General features: G+C 42.7%; 1 long non-coding RNA gene across 1 annotated transcript; it reads right to left on the reverse strand.

The window, feature by feature from the left end:
- Window positions 1-1,786: 1,786 nt before the first annotated feature.
- On the reverse strand, window positions 1,787-4,915 carry LOC137145011 (uncharacterized). The gene is made up of 3 exons (XR_010917537.1): window positions 4,825-4,915; window positions 2,627-2,770; window positions 1,787-2,096 (listed from the first exon to the last, which is right to left on the reverse strand). It is a non-coding gene; the product is annotated as an uncharacterized lncRNA (long non-coding RNA).
- Between the last annotated feature and the right edge of the window lie 2,845 nt (window positions 4,916-7,760).

Below are 7,760 nucleotides of genomic sequence, written 5' to 3' on the forward strand. Positions count from 1 at the left end.
ACTGTCTCAACCCAGGGTACTTGTAATTTTGTTTTGGTTCTTATCTTATAGGATCTTTAAGACTACAAATGCCAGGATCTCAATTCTAGGTCTCATCCTAAAGACGGAAACTCCAAACAAGAGTAATGTCCCCTACATAGTTCTGGGCCATTGGTTCCCTCCTCATTCAGAGGAAAGAATGAGCCACTAACACCTAGTGAACCACTAACACCATTAATTTATCCTCACATTAGTTCCTCAGCCACAAAAACAGGCAACAATGCACAAGGAAGATGCAAGTCTATCTTCAGCACACTGAACAAGCAATAACTATCGATATAAACAACTTTGATTGTTTCTATTTTCCCCCCATCACAATAGCATTTGAGCATCTCAAAATCTGATGTATTTATCCTCACAACACCCATGTAAAGTCAGAGAGTTGGAAAGCTCTTATCACCATTGTACAGGTGAGGAACGGAGGCACCAAGAAACTAAGTGACTTACCCCAGGTCACACAGGAAGTCTGAGGATAGGTCTACACCGCAGTTAAAAACTGGCAGCTGGCCCATGCCCAAACCTGGACATCTGCACTGCAATTGAACAGCCCTGCAGCCTGAGCCCAAATCAGCTGACAGAGACCAGCTGCCAGTTTCTACCTGCAGTGTAGACATACTTGAAGGAGCAGGGAATTGAACCAGGCTAGCATTTTAACTACTGGACCATCTCCATGTTCTTTGGCACACGTTTTTGCTGGAAGTGACTTTTCTACGCCTCTACTTCGTATGGCAAGACTTCTGCATGGTCACTAAAACAGAAGAAAATTGAAAAAACAACAAGTAATTGGGGGGGTGGGAGGACTTAAAATGTAGAAACAAAACCCATCAGACCAAACGAGAATAAACAGTAAAAATACGTGTTTGAAAGACAGAAGTGGTATGGGGTCAGACCAGCACACATCATGGAAAGAAAGCAGCAAGTGTTCAGATCTGTAATGAAGTGTCTAGACTAGAAGTTATTGGAAGGGGAGGAAACAGAAGAAGATATTCTTGTTCATTAACCTTTCTACATTAATAGAGCTCTCTCCTTTTACAGAACACTCGTTGTTTACTATTTTGAGAGTTTACATTTTGGGGTGAGATTTCATCACAAGATCATGACCACAGGATATTGCCATCAGGTTAAAAAAAAAAAAAATCTGTGAGCCAAATGGAATAGGAGAGTGAATTCCTCTAATTATTATGACAAAAATCTGTGCTATAACAAGTGCCTCATTTTTAAGCCATCCCCTGAAGTGGTCCATGCTTCACAGGTAGTTGAATGTGCATGTGAGTGTCCAGATTTAATGCAAACAATTAAAGTCACCTGGGAATGTGAGTGATGACTCAGTGGGAATGGAGAGGCTAAGACCCCACGCAATGCTTTGAAAATGTCAGCCTTAGTTATAACACTGTTTAGCTATCACTCATTTATAATTATCACATGTTCCAGAGACGGGGGCTATTCTTCCTAAGGCTCTGGTTCTGCTCCCATTGAAACACTGATTTCATTGTTACAGAACTGAGCCCGAAGACAACAAAATGTATTAGACAACATATTTTCAGTTTAGATTTGATATCCACCTATTTTCAAAGTTTCTCCTGAACATCCCCACAGAAAAGTAATAAACAGACCATTAGCCAAAACCCAAAATTCCTTAACTAGGCAAAGCATTTTTTTCAGACTTTTTAAAAATGTATTTTACTGTTTTAACCCTAGATCAATTCATCAGCCACTATAAATAGCCTCTGAAGGATGAAAACATGGGGGAAGGTGGTTTTTTGTTTTATTTGGGGGGCATTTTTTTGGTTATGAAAAAATTTCATCTGGTAATTTCCATCAAAATTCATTCAGGTCGTCTTCCTCAGGCTCCTTTCATGGCTCACCTCATGTTTCTTCTCTCGTCAGTCTGGCCTTTTTCACCTTGTGTCAATTTAGTCACTCTACTTCGTGGAAGTGAAATTTCTCTGTAGCTCTGCAGAGGATTGTTGGGCAGGATGGTAGTCTCTTGACTGACTTTTTTCCATAGACCATACTGTGCCTTCAATCTTTAAGGGGAATTTTCTGTTGGATTTTCACTGAAACATCAATGGCACAATATGACCCTATATCCCTATTTCCTTAATAACCTTTTGCATGGATTCTATAGTGCTACTGTCTTCACAATTGTGTTTTAACATCTACACAGCATGTTCCTTCATTGCTCCCATAGTAATCCCTGGATTTACAGACTTTCCCTCAGACTACAAAACTAAGACACATTACAAAGTTTCCCACCCCCTTATATCATGAATCTCTCTATTGTTCACCAGAAACTGCTCCACCAGACCTGACCAATCATCTTGCATTTTCAGTAGCATTCTCATTGGAAGCCTGTGGAATTGTACAGATTATGTTTTGGTTTTTTTAAACTGTTACTCCATCCTAGTAAATTTCTTGACTTGGTAAATGAAGAGCTACCCATTTAAAATAAAATTATTCATTATGTTTTTATGAGCAATGTGTTACTCTAGTAGGAATAGTCACCTTCACGACAGCTTCCCCAGACACACAAACGACTCATAGCTCACTGCCTATATAAAGAGATCTCAGTTGAAAGGATTCTTACTTCTTAATCCCGTTTTCTCCTGTGGTTGATTGACATCTATCTTTGTATTATGTCTACATCTCTGGCACAATGTTATAAGAGCAAGGAGAGCAAAATTATAGCCTCTGCCTTAACATTCGTCAGTCATAGTTGGAAAATATTGTCCTAAAAAAAAAAGCAGAACAGGGACTCACAATTAACACTGAGAAGTGTTAATTAGACAGAGCTAGATCGACTTATTAAAGAGAGGGTATTTTACTTATCCTTCTCTCACACAAGCAGCATAGCTTCCATGGTGAAGTCAGTGTGCTTCTGCTCATGGAGCTAGGAGTGAGGAAATGCATATCCGCCTGGTGCTCTGCTTTCTCGCTGAATGAATATCTGTTAGACAGCATGCTCTTTGGCCAGTGATGCTATTTGGGACACCAATTCAGTATTTCCACTGTTAGCGCTTTGTTGAAAGCTGTGAAGCAGCATGTAACATATTTTAATGAAAACAAGGTCCAGAAGAGGTTTCCAACAAAGGGACTGCTGTCTTGATTAGGGCCCTTATTAAACAATAAATACTCAAGTAGCCCAAGGAGTCTGATAATCAGACCCTGGGTATCTCAAATTGGGCAACCAAAGATGGAGGCACCCAAAATTAGCAGGCCCTTTTGAAAATGTAGACTTACTGGGAGACCTCACTGGGAGACCTTGGGCTTGTCAATTGTCAGTGGTAGAACTGAGAATCGAAATCAGGTCTTCGGACGCCTATTCAGCAGCTAGCCATAAACCCTCACTGCTTCTGTAGCTCACAAGACCATGGTGCTTCCCTGCAACAACAACAGCTCTCCCACATTCCATGAGACTAAACCAATGAAAATTAAACAAGCCAAACTGAATAGATAAGGAATAAATGTGCCTTTCAAAAGGCATCATATAAGAAACAAGCGTGCTTTACTTTCAATGTGCCTCACTCAGCAGAAGTCTCATCTTTTTTTCATGTTTCGTTGTCTTTTCAGATTAATCTCCGAGCAGACCAGGAATCCACGCTCACAGAGCTCCAGCAATGTGTTAATGCCACAGGATGGCTATTGTGCTGAGCAACCTCCTCAAGACAATATTTAATATTTGGATTATGAAGAGTACAGCTGAGAAATCTTGATCAACTCTATCTTCCCAGGGTAGCAAGGCAGGGAAGACAGCCCAGAGATAGCATTTGGGAAACCCAGATGTGCTGAAAATTAAACTGTTGGATACAGAAGACTAGTCACTATTCTTTGGCTAAAAACACAGTCTCTAAGCAGGATTATTGTATTAATATGTTTTCATTGTTAGTTACCAACGCATAAGGCTTTGAGACACCTTAACAACTAAAAGCCATTATTTCCAACAAATGGACAGTGACCCACACAATAGCCAGAATTAAAAACAATGAAAGTAAAAAGAACAAAAAAAATTGCTCTCTGCACGCAATGTGATTAAAACAAACACACACCCTCCCCAAAACAGGGGAAGGAGGGAATTTAAAATATGCAAATAATTCACTTTAATATGTAAACAGAGGCCAGTCAAGAAAAACCAATCACACACTATGGAAAGTGAAAAGGTTTTTAACCCTTTTTTAGGTTAAAAGCACATGAGCCTTAGTGAAAGTTAAAAGATGACTTATGGACTCAGGATACCATAAGACCCTGCAAAACAAAGAAGACAGTCAAAGTAAAACATTTCTGTTATTAAAAGATGGAGACTTCCTCAAAGAGATGAGGTTTTGGTGTGATGCACAATACAGTACTTGCTTTTACAGACCAGGCTGAATCCCCCTAGTGGGTCAGTCAATCATTCTGTTGTAATTGGAACCAGACTTTGGATCTCCCAGGCTTCCAAGCCAGCTGGGTCTGGGCAAAGTCTAGTCACGGTTTCTAGCTCTGGGTCTCTAAGACACACTCCTGGGTGCAGATTCCCTGTCTGGCACCTTTCCTTGGGAATATGAGACTCTGCAGACAAACTGCCCTAGGCCCTAAAAGCAGTGGTGAGACCTCCCAAGTCACTTATGCATGCCCTCTTCTTCCCCCTAGTCACTGGTTCATAGTATAACTCTGGGGGATCACCTGGCAGGTAAAGCAAGGAATACAGGCTTTGCAGAGGAGCTTCTTATCAACAGTAACATCTACTCTTAAAACAGACACAAGTTACAGATCTTTATGGAAAGAAAACAGAAACCCATATGCTCTTACCCTTTCTTGTGAGTTCTCAGGCCAGTTCATGGGTCAGGCAGATAGGGCCCAGCTCCTGCCCTCTTCTGTTGTCTGGCAATGGTCAGCTACTGAGACAGAGAGAAAGAGCCTGGAGCACATTCTGCCCTTAAATAAGATTTCTGCCCTCTGTCAGGTGACCAGCACATCAGCTGACAGACCCCAGTCAGGAGGTTAGCAGGGAAGTTCCAGCCCCCTGGAGTCCAAACTGGGAACAACAGTTGCCTCCAGCCTTTCTCCTCCACAGCCAACCCCTTGTTCTAGTGGTGAAGTAGATATAGTCCCTGGATTAGAAGGCCATGACCGCTGATGACTTGTGTTAGCCCTTCAGGAAGGGGTCAGGCACTATAATAAGATGCCCTGGGTCTGACCCGGATAGCGCTAGATAGTTACAGTTACATACTCAAAATGTGGGTCACATTCTTCAAAATGGCAGTTACAGGGTTGGCTGAAAGTCACAATCTGATCTAGACATGTACAGATCTATCCATCCGTCACATCTCTCCTCCAGATGAAGACGAACTGGGCAGGGTGCCTCCCCTCTGACCCTCGGGAAGTTTGCACATATCCCTCTGGGATAGCACGTCTGCTATTTCAGACACGCTCCCATTAACATCAACTACTTCCGTGTCATAGCTTTGAAGTTCTAGACTCCATCTCAGTAATTTGGCATTAAATCCTTTTGCTTAACATAACCAGGGAGATATAAGTGGTTGATATACACTGTAAGATGCTGCCTAGATAGGTACAGCTCTAAGTTCCTAAGTGCCCACACTATGGCAAGACACTCCTTTCCCAACAGTGGCATAATTTTTTTCTCAGGGAAGCAATTTCTTGCTCAGATATACAATCAGATGCCCCTGCCCCTCCCCCTTGTCATCAGCCCAGAACCCGGCCCAGCATCCATGAAAACCCTGAAGGTTTGGTCAAAGTCTGGATTTACTGGATCTGACTGATGTTTTACTTCAGTTTATAGAAGGCCCACGGGTGACGGGTATAAGAGGTTTTTCCTCTGAGCAAGAGGGTTAGAAAATGGAAACAACCTATGGGGTCTACCCAATTTAAGTCACAGGCCTTCTCAAAGGCTTAGAGATAGGAATCAATATCCCATATCCCCCCTTAATCTATACCCCCCCATGTACACACTTAGAGTTCTATCCCTGCCTATTAGATCACTAGATCCCTGGCTCCCCATTGCACAAGGTCCAGTACATACCAACACTGTTCCTCAATGAAACTGCTGCTGCTCCCAATCAGCCATTCTCCTGGTTGCCAGCTCCAGTACCTCATACACCAGGTTCCACTGCTCTGGAACTCTTATCACCACTGAACCATCTGTGGTGCCATCTCCTTGGTCTTCCGCCTGCCCTGTAGGAGAATGGGGAGCCACCTCAAGATGTTAGTTTAGGACTGGTACCCCATTCTGTTTTTGGTCATCTGAGGGCAGCTATGTATGATTTGAAGATCAACAGTGGGCAGTCTTCCCTGGGAGCATGTGTTGTCAGGATTTGGAGAAGAATTGCTTCCTTTCTTCCTACCCCCTTACTCCCCATCTTAGAATTATATGCATCAGGAGGCTTCTCACACTTGGCCAGATCTAAAATAATTAATCCATGAATTTGTGCCAGGCAGCATTTTGCTTTACCAGCTCATCAAAATGGGCCTGCCACGAGCTGCCAGGTGCCATCACGGTCTTCAGGAAGCATTATTTTTCCCCATGGTTCAGAGTCGCAGGGAGTTACCATCTCTAAGATAAGGTTCTAGTTTCCACATCTAAGATAAACCAATATGTCTCAAAACACCATTCCAAACTGAGATATCCCAAACCTATATATCTTATCATAGCCTTGTCTGTACTGTGTGCCCAATTCACATCAGGTGTAAACAGGTATAGCTCCACTGATGCCAACATTAGTTACATAGAATGCCCACGCAGCGTGTCTTGGGTGTTATGTTGCTAGAATTGTTATAAATAGGTCTGAATGGCATGTTGGAGGCAAGCCTGTTAATGCCTCCTTGCACTTCTGGATGCAGTGTGTGTGTTTTTATCTCGGTGGATGTACTTGATCAGGTGTGATTCGGCAGATAAGTGTTACAGAAATACCTTTTACCATCTTCAACTGGTGATCACTTGCTAAACCATCTCCTGCATTATGGTCTAGTATCTAATCTAATCTAGTTTAAGTCTTACACAGCAGCCATTACTGTTCCCTGAGCCTCAAAATCCTCATGGACTCTTTAAATCATATATTGCAGTCTAGTCCTCTCTTAGTCTTATAAGTAAGGGGCTGGTGCATCCATTTCAAGGAAATCCCTGTAGTGAATGCTGCATACGTCCATAGTTCCCCAACCGGCAGGATTGTTGTGCCCCCCAACCCTCCCAAAGATTGGTTTTTGAAAAGGTGGTACAGAGGGGGTGTGTGTGGGGGGGGTGAAATTCCGCCAGGCAAAACCATATGTGGGCACCTATCTCACGACCCCTAAAATCTATCTCAGTCATGTGCTGTTTTGTAACTTGCTGTTTACATACCCCAAAAAACCTCCCATGTCAGAGGAAAAAAAAACTGATTGTATGGAGCAGGTACTGCAACTCTGCACCATCTTCCCTAGGTGACCATGAGTGATATCAGTCTTCTGAGGGTAACAGAGGTAGAAAGGGAGGATTTACTGCAAGCATCTGGGTACAGGCCTGGCCTTTATGATGCTATGCTGTGTTCTGCGATGATGCCCACACAATAAGGGAGTGGCAGGGGAAAGTGTCCTATCGCAGTGGAAGAAATAAGGCTGCTCTCCCCAAAAACTTTCTGCAAGGGATCACAGAGTACCTAAATGAGTTTCCTGGAGATATCTATGGAGGATTCTAGGAGCATCCCTGTGCACATAAACATTCTTTTCCAGGGGGAACCCCTTGCTTAGAT

This window comes from Emydura macquarii, unplaced genomic scaffold (assembly GCF_026122565.2).
Source record: "Emydura macquarii macquarii isolate MOO-44397 ecotype Brisbane River unplaced genomic scaffold, CSIRO-AGI_Emac_v2 contig_3506, whole genome shotgun sequence".
In the NCBI taxonomy this organism is placed as follows: domain Eukaryota; kingdom Metazoa; phylum Chordata; order Testudines; family Chelidae; genus Emydura; species Emydura macquarii.